Source organism: Oncorhynchus nerka, linkage group LG2, assembly GCF_034236695.1.
Source record: "Oncorhynchus nerka isolate Pitt River linkage group LG2, Oner_Uvic_2.0, whole genome shotgun sequence".
Lineage (NCBI taxonomy): Eukaryota > Metazoa > Chordata > Actinopteri > Salmoniformes > Salmonidae > Oncorhynchus > Oncorhynchus nerka.
The window spans coordinates 10,663,099-10,671,268 of record NC_088397.1 but is presented as its reverse complement, the minus strand read 5'-3'; the positions used below and the strand labels follow the sequence as shown (position 1 = coordinate 10,671,268).

Genomic DNA, 8,170 nt, shown 5'->3' with positions numbered 1-8,170 from the left:
TATTCTATAATAAACTATTCTACTCTATGAAAATAGGCCATTGTTCTCTTATTCTATCGGCTAAAGGGGATGTTCCCTCAACCCCTGCATATCTATCTTCATACCACACACTGTTCCCTCAACCCCTGCATATCTATCTTCATACCACACACTGTTCCCTCAACCCCTGCATATCTATCTTCATACCACACACTGTTCCCTCAACCCCTGCATATCTACCTTCATTTGAATGAATGTGTGTGAGTATCAGTAATGACAGGATAAGTTTGCATGTTGGGGTTTGGGATAGGGGGAGTAGGTCAATTACTGTTGTAATGTCATTTGGGTCAGTGTTGGTGGCCACTCACTCCAGCTCTGCACAATGTCAGCACACTAGACAGGTGTCAATTGGCCAGCCCATAAAACAGTCAAAAGTACAAGTCCCAGAGGTCAGGAAGGCTTGGGGTCACTAAAGGTTTAAATGAAATGATCAGATTTGTTAAATGCATCTATTCTGGCATAGACGTAAAACATAGTATTATCTATGGTCTGTGGTGTTCAACTGACACACTGCTCTTTCTACCTTTAGTTCCCATATCCTTCAAAGAGTAAAAATATCTAAAAGCTCAAATACATTTTATACAGAAGACAATGTCGTTCTAGTTGTCTTTCGCTGCACTTTACTGTCTAAGTGGTGATTGGCTGTCTGTATGTTATAATCAATCGTCATTGGCCATGTGTATGTTTGACTGACAGCTCTGTCCTTCCTCCCTCAGGTGTGTCCTGTGAGGACCAGTTAGAGGTATGGTGGGCGTGGTTGGCCCCGTAACCATGGCGACGTCTCTGTGGGAGGTTGTGTCCCTTCCTCCCGTTGGTCTAGTGCTGCTCCTCTGCCTGCCACTCTGTCTATGCCAGCAGCCATTGGTCAACTTTGAGAGTCCGTTCCCACCCCTACCGGAGTGTACCAGGAAAGTTCATCCCATCGTCCCATACAAAGGTGAGCACATTAGATTCTTTGAGCATTTGCCTGTTGTGCCGGATAGGCAGGGTTTGCATTTTTAAGAGTATGCAATTGGTTACGGTGCTCCAGGCAGCTCAGTCAAGCATAGCGAAAGTATTTGACAGATTTCCAATACCATTTTGTAAATCTACTCCTCACTAGCATCATCATTCCAATGAGACGTTTCACAATGGTTTGCTATTCACTGCTATCTCCTCTGAGGATTCTGCAGCCTCATCCTTCTCAATCACTCCTCTGCCCGGAACGCCAGCTATATGGGTCTGGCCCAAGAGAAACCGAAAGGACAGCAACATTTTGTGATTGTAGATAATTGGACTCCTCTCATTTCTGGAGCCTTTTCCCTTTTAAGAGAGTTGTCTATTCTTTCTCTCTCTCATCCCCAAAACCCCTCCCTCGCTCCTTCCCTCCACAGTCAGCTCTTTTCAGGGTTCCATTATCTAGAGAGAGAGAGAGAGAGAGAGACTACTTTCCACTCCATTTGGATGTCTGTTAGAAAGTGTCTGTCCTTTGCCAGGATGCTCCCCCCTCAGGGGTGTAGTTTCTGAAAGGGGTCTGAGGAGAGGAGGTGGGGGAGGAAGAGAAGGGGGAATGGTAAACTGTTCTGTCAGTCAACTGTCAATCATCAGACACTTGTCACACTTGTCACATGCTGGTTCAATGTGGCTGAGACTGGCATCACTATGTAGCTCAGGGAACACTGCTGTCTGCTATTGTTGTCTTACTGGAGACCGGATGGGCAACTCTGACGTGGGTGGGGCCACAAGAAATCTGAACTCATCATGAGGGGCCACTGTGGCTTGCGGGTCTGTCTATCCACACAGGGCTCCCGAGTGGCTCGCTGGTCTGCCTACCCACACAGGGTTTAGTCGGGGTAGGGGAGGGTTTGGTCGAGGTAGGGGAGGGTTTGGTCGGGGTAGGGGAGGGGTAGGCCGGGGTAGGGGAGGGGTTGGCCGGGGTAGGGGAGGGGTAGGCCGGGGTAGGGGAGGGTTTGGCCGGGGTAGGGAGGGGTAGGCCGGGGTAGGGGAGGGTTTGGTAGGGGTCGGGGTAGGGGGTAGGGGGAGGGGTAGGCCGGGGTAGGGGGGTAGGGGAGGGGTAGGCCGGGGTAGGGGAGGGTTTGGGAGGGGTAGGGGAGGGGTAGGCCGGGGTAGGGGAGGGTTTGGTCGGGGTAGGGGAGGGTTTGGTCGGGGTAGGGGAGGGGGTCGGGGTAGGGGAGGGGGGCCGGGGTAGGGGAGGGTAGGCCGGGGTAGGGTTTGGTCGGGGTAGGGGAGGGGTAGGCCGGGGTAGGGGAGGGTTTGGTCGGGGTAGGGGAGGGTTTGGTCGGGGTAGGGGAGGGGTTGGTCGGGGTAGGGGAGGGTTTGGTCGGGGTAGGGGGGGTTTGGTCGGGGTAGGGGACTGAAGCCTTTTAAAGATGGCGTCGACAGAGAGGGCCCTCGCTTCTAGTCCTTTTACAAGCATTTAGCTACACTCCCAATAACATCTGCTAACCATGTGTATGTGACCAATAACATCTGCTAACCATGTGTATGTGACCAATAACATCTGCTAACCATGTGTATGTGACCAATAACATCTGCTTACCATGTGTATATGACCAATAACATCTGCTAACCATGTGTATGTGACCAATAACATCTGCTAACCATGTGCATGTGACCAATAACATCTGCTAACCATGTGTATGTGACCAATAACATCTGCTAACCATGTGTATGTGACCAATAACATCTGCTAACCATGTGCATGTGACCAATAACATCTGCTAACCATGTGTATGTGACCAATAACATCTGCTAACCATGTGTATGTGACCAATAACATCTGCTAACCATGTGCATGTGACCAATAACATCTGCTAACCATGTGCATGTGACCAATAACATCTGCTAACCATGTGTATGTGACCAATAATATTTGATTTGAAGCCGTTCAGATCCAGTGACATTGTGTCAAGCCTGTATGTTGCTGCACATTTCCCTATGAGAAATGAAAGTAGTATTCAATATATTTATTCATTGATCCATCTACTAGAGAATACAACTGTAGCCACTACATGTTCTGACCTGGTGTGAAACAGGCACAACTACACAACATTGTGTTAGTGAGAACTAGGTTAGACATCTTGTAAAGAGCTCATAGCAGCGTACAGCTTCTATCCAGAAGGGGATGTTTATGGTTTGAATGCTGTCAGAAGTTGTGTGCCATTTTTCAGTTTTAATATCGTCGTCATTGAAAGGTTTCAGAGGGACTAACCTTTATGCAGGATAACATTTCTCATTTTTGAAGGAGATTATTCCTACCCAGGGGGAGCATTAAGATTATTTTATGGACAAAGAACCAAAGGTCTGTTTTAACAGTGTGAGGTTTGGGGTACTAGTGGTTCTGATTAACAGTCTGTCTGTGTTAGCGGAGTGGTGTGGACTTTCACATTTTACAATACTATCTCACTGGCTGAGGCTTTTTCATATTACACTATTAGGATTTTGAAATACACTTAACATCACCTGTCGTCTGTAGAAATGATCTATATATTAAGCTGTTGCTGAGATACAGTACACTGAACTTTATTGCAAGAATCTAGTTTAGGCTGATATCACGTCTATATGAGAACGTCTTTGCTCGCCTTCTCTGACTTTTCCCATTTGTTTTGAAGTTGTGTCTCTATCTCCTCAATTTAAAGTCCCCAGTTGGACCTATCCAAGCTAAACTGTTTATATTTGCCCATCAAACAGTCTTTCTATTGGAGTCCCGAGCCTTGGCTGTTTTGACTGGGTGTCGAGGTACATTAACATCAGGACACCAAAACAAACCCTGGCTTTATTGCTTTGGGTACATCCCTCCCTCCCCCAATGACCTTTTTGTTTCCCCCATCTCTTTCTCTCTCTCTAACACCCGCTCTCTCTCGCTCTCTCTCTCTCTGTCTTCCTCTGTCTCTCTCACTCTCTCTCTGTCTTCCTCTGTCTCTCTCTCTCTCTCTGTCTTCCTCTGTCTGTCTCTCTCTCTCTCTCTGTCTTCCTCTCTCTCTCTCTCTCTCTCTGTCTTCCTCTGTCTCTCACTCTCTCTCTGTCTTCCTCTGTCTCTCTCTCTCTCTGTCTTCCTCTGTCTCTCTCTCTCTCTGTCTTCCTCTGTCTCTGTCTCTCTCTCTGTCTTCCTCTGTCTCTGTCTCTCTCTCTCTGTCTTCCTCTGTCTCTCGCTCTCTCTCTCTGTCTTCCTCTGTCTCTGTCTCTCTCTTTTTTTCTCCCCCCGCCTCTTTCTCTGTCTCCTTCTCTGTCTCTCTTTTTCTCTCTGTCTCTCACTCTCTCTCTCCCTCCCCTAACTCTCCCTCTGTCTCTCACTCTCTTTCTCTCTCTCCCTCCCCCCAACTCTCCCTCTGTCTCTCACTCTCTTTCTCTCTCTCCCTCCCCCCAACTCTCCCTCTGTCTCTCACTCTCTTTCTCTCTCTCCCTCCCCCTAACTCTCCCTCTGTCTCTCACTCTCTTTCTCTCTCTCCCTCCCCCTAACTCTCCCTCTGTCTCTCATTCACCATCTAATGAAGCAGGCTAGCGTTAGCTCAGCCTCTGGTAAGGGTCAGCATGCGTTTCAGCACAGGGCTCAAGGAGAGATTATCTGCTGGTTTGGCAGCTTTTGGTTTTGAGCCACCTGCTCTCACAGTCGCACTGATCTTGATATGATACAGATGTGTCAACATGCTACTACTGTGTTAGCCTGCTACTGTCATAATGGATCTACAGGAGCTGGTTTGAACTGATGCCTCGTGAAAAATCAGTTGATGACACAGGCTGAAAGGCTCATCCCTATGTTCCAGGTAAAGCGTCAGGGGAGAGACATTTCACACAGTCAGAGCAGGGCCTGAGCCAGCGACCGTTTAGTGTCGGCTTCCCAACTGACTGGATGTTCACACTCGTTTCGCCTACTCATCCTTCTCTTCTTCCTTCCCTCCTCTTCCTCCTTTCAGCATTGAGTCCCTGGATATCAGGATTCTCTCGTCCCGGAGTGAAGGACTTTTCCCAGCTGACCCTTGACCTGACCAGAAACCAGCTGATTGTGGGAGCTAGGTGAGATACACAGACACACACACACACACAGACACGCACACACACACACACACACACACACACACACACACACACACACACACACACACACACACACACACACACACACACACACACACACACACACACACACACACACACACACACACGTGCAACCCACACACAGACCACCTATTTTACATGTACACACACATCCAACACAACAGACTTTTGCTTGTTTTTTTACTGATGTAGAATATGCCATCATGTTGGTTAGAACTCTCTCTCCTCTATCTTCAGAAATCACCTCTTCAGACTGAGTCTCAGTAATGCTTCTCTCTTACAGGTAAGCAGTTCACAGCTCTCCATGCTCCCACTGTTATTACACACCACATTAATTAGGGCTGTTTTCACTCTTCCAAATGGTAGCTAGGCAACCATATAGTTTGTTGAAATTGTAGAAGAGACCAGACACATCAGAGTAACTGTTGGCCAGTAGGCTCCGTTCCTTAGCGTAGTGGGGTAAGGAGGGGGGGTTAGGAATGTCAACACACTGAGGGTTTACTGGGCCAAATTGGTGTTTACCAGGGGTTACATCACACAGGAACGGGATCTACCCAGCTAACTTTACTCTGCCCACTCGCTCTCTGTCAATTTCAATTTAAGGGGCTTTATTGGCATGGGAAACACATGTTTACATTGACAAAGCAAGTGAAATAGATAGTAAGTCAAAGTGAAATAAACAATAAAAAAATGAACAGTAAACTTTACTTTACATTCACAGAATTACTAAAGAAATGTCAAATTCAGATTATGTGCAAAAGTACAAAAGGGAAAATAAATAAACATAAATCTCTCTGGTTGTTTATCTCTCTCTGTCTCTGTCTCTCTCTGTCTATCGCGCTCTCTTTCTCCTTGTCTCTCTGTCTCTCTCTGTCTCTCTCTGTCTCTGTCTATCGCACTCTCTTTCTCTCTGCCTTGCTCTCTCTCTCTCTGTCTCTCTCTGTCTATCGCGCTCTCTTTCTCTCTGTCTTGCTCTCTCTCTCTTTCTCTCTCTGTCTCTCTCTGTCTCTGTCTATCGCACTCTCTTTCTCTCTGCCTTGCTCTCTCTCTCTCTGTCTCTCTCTGTCTCTCTCTGTCTATCGCGCTCTCTTTCTCTCTGCCTTGCTCTCTCTCTCTGTCTCTCTCTCTCTCTGTCTCTCTCTCTCTCTCTCTCTGTCTCTCTCTCTGTCTCTCTCTCTCTCTCTCTGTCTCTCTCTGTCTCTCTCTGTCTCTCTGTTTATCGCGCTCTCTGTCTTGCTCTCTCTATCCCTTGTCTCCTCTCCCTCCCCTGATCCCTACCCTGTCATTGCTAAACGGCTGATCAATTTGATGTCAGTCATGAACTTTCTGTCAGATTTGTCCTGAGGGCCACGTCATTGCTTTCTTGGGATAATACCCATCAAACGTCTCCCTAAAATCAATCTGAATAAGCTGTTTTGGAAATGTCACAGTGCTGCACTAATGTCTTCCTGTCCATCTGGCCGTCCGGCTGTCTGTCTTAGGGATATTATAAATATATTCCATCTCTTACAATGGCTCCTTGATATGTCATTAACTGAATTGCGTTTCATCAGTATACAACTAAAGGACATACCGTGAATATTACAAAGAACCTCTCTCCTTTAATGTTATGATTGTAGTGTTTTTTTCTCTACGAATTATGATCCATTTGTATCCATGGATACAAGGTACAATGATTTAATTTGGAAGTTCAAGGATGACTGCATATAACATAAATAATTTCTTACAAGGTCGTTTTACAATTTCAATATACAGATGTAGGATCTTAATTTGATCACCCTTTTTCAGGAGAACTTTCCTGCTATGCAGGAAATTTGAACTTGTAGTATATTTCAGGTTTAAAAAGGCTTCGGAAGTTTGTAATTTCCACTTTGAAAGCGTTAGGTTTAAAATCCGATTTTATGAATTTGAGTGACCACTCCACAGCGCTGCCTCCAGAACAACATTCATGATGAAAAACGCTAACATGCTACAAAGATGACCATTAATTATAATCCACATAGTAATTAACATTTCCTCTTGCTGCAGGATTTTCTTCCTTCTGTAGCAAACTGGTTCAAATTAAGACCCTACATCTGTACCACTATTAAAATGTTAAACATGCCTTAAAAAAGTACTGAACTTTGGTGTCAGTATACATCTAGGTACTTAATGAGTGTAGTTAGTATACATCTAGGTACTTAAGGAGTGTAGTCAGTATACATCTAGGTACTTAAGGAGTGTAGTTAGTATACATCCAGGTACTTAAGGAGTGTAGTTAGTATACATCCAGGTACTTAAGGAGTGTAGTCAGTATACATCCAGGTACTTAAGGAGTGTAGTCAGTATACATCCAGGTACTTAAGGAGTGTAGTCAGTTTACATCCAGGTACTTAAGGAGTGTAGTCAGTATACATCCAGGTACTTAAGGAGTGTAGTCAGTATACATCCAGGTACTTAAGGAGTGTAGTCAGTTTACATCCAGGTACTTAAGGAGTGTAGTCAGTATACATCCAGGTACTTAAGGAGTGTAGTCAGTATACATCCAGGTACTTAAGGAGTGTAGTCAGTACACATCCAGGTACTTAAGGAGTGTAGTCAGTATACATCCAGGTACTTAAGGAGTGTAGTCAGTATACATCCAGGTACTTAAGGAGTGTAGTCAGTATACATCCAGGTACTTAAGGAGTGTAGTCAGTTTACATCCAGGTACTTAAGGAGTGTAGTCAGTATACATCCAGGTACTTAAGGAGTGTAGTCAGTATACATCCAGGTACTTAAGGAGTGTAGTTAGTATACATCCAGGTACTTAAGGAGTGTAGTTAGTATACATCCAGATACTTAAGGAGTGTAGTCAGTATACATCCAGGTACTTAAAATGAGTGTCCTCGAACAATGAGCCCACTGACCGTCTCAATAAGAGTCTCATGTCATTCATCAATGCTATACTGAATGAACGGACAAGGAGCAGGCTGGGGGAGGGAGGGACATGTGTGACTTTGGAGGCCCTGGTCGGCCTATCAGAGCAAGCGAACCATGAATGACACCTCTGAGAACCAACTCCTTAATTGACCACTGCACCAGTGGCCACAATGGC

General features: G+C 45.7%; 1 pseudogene; it reads left to right on the top strand.

The window, feature by feature from the left end:
* The first annotated feature begins 760 nt into the window (after positions 1-760).
* LOC115117669 (semaphorin-5B-like) overlaps positions 761-8,170 on the top strand; it is an 81,080-nt pseudogene continuing 73,670 nt past the window's right edge.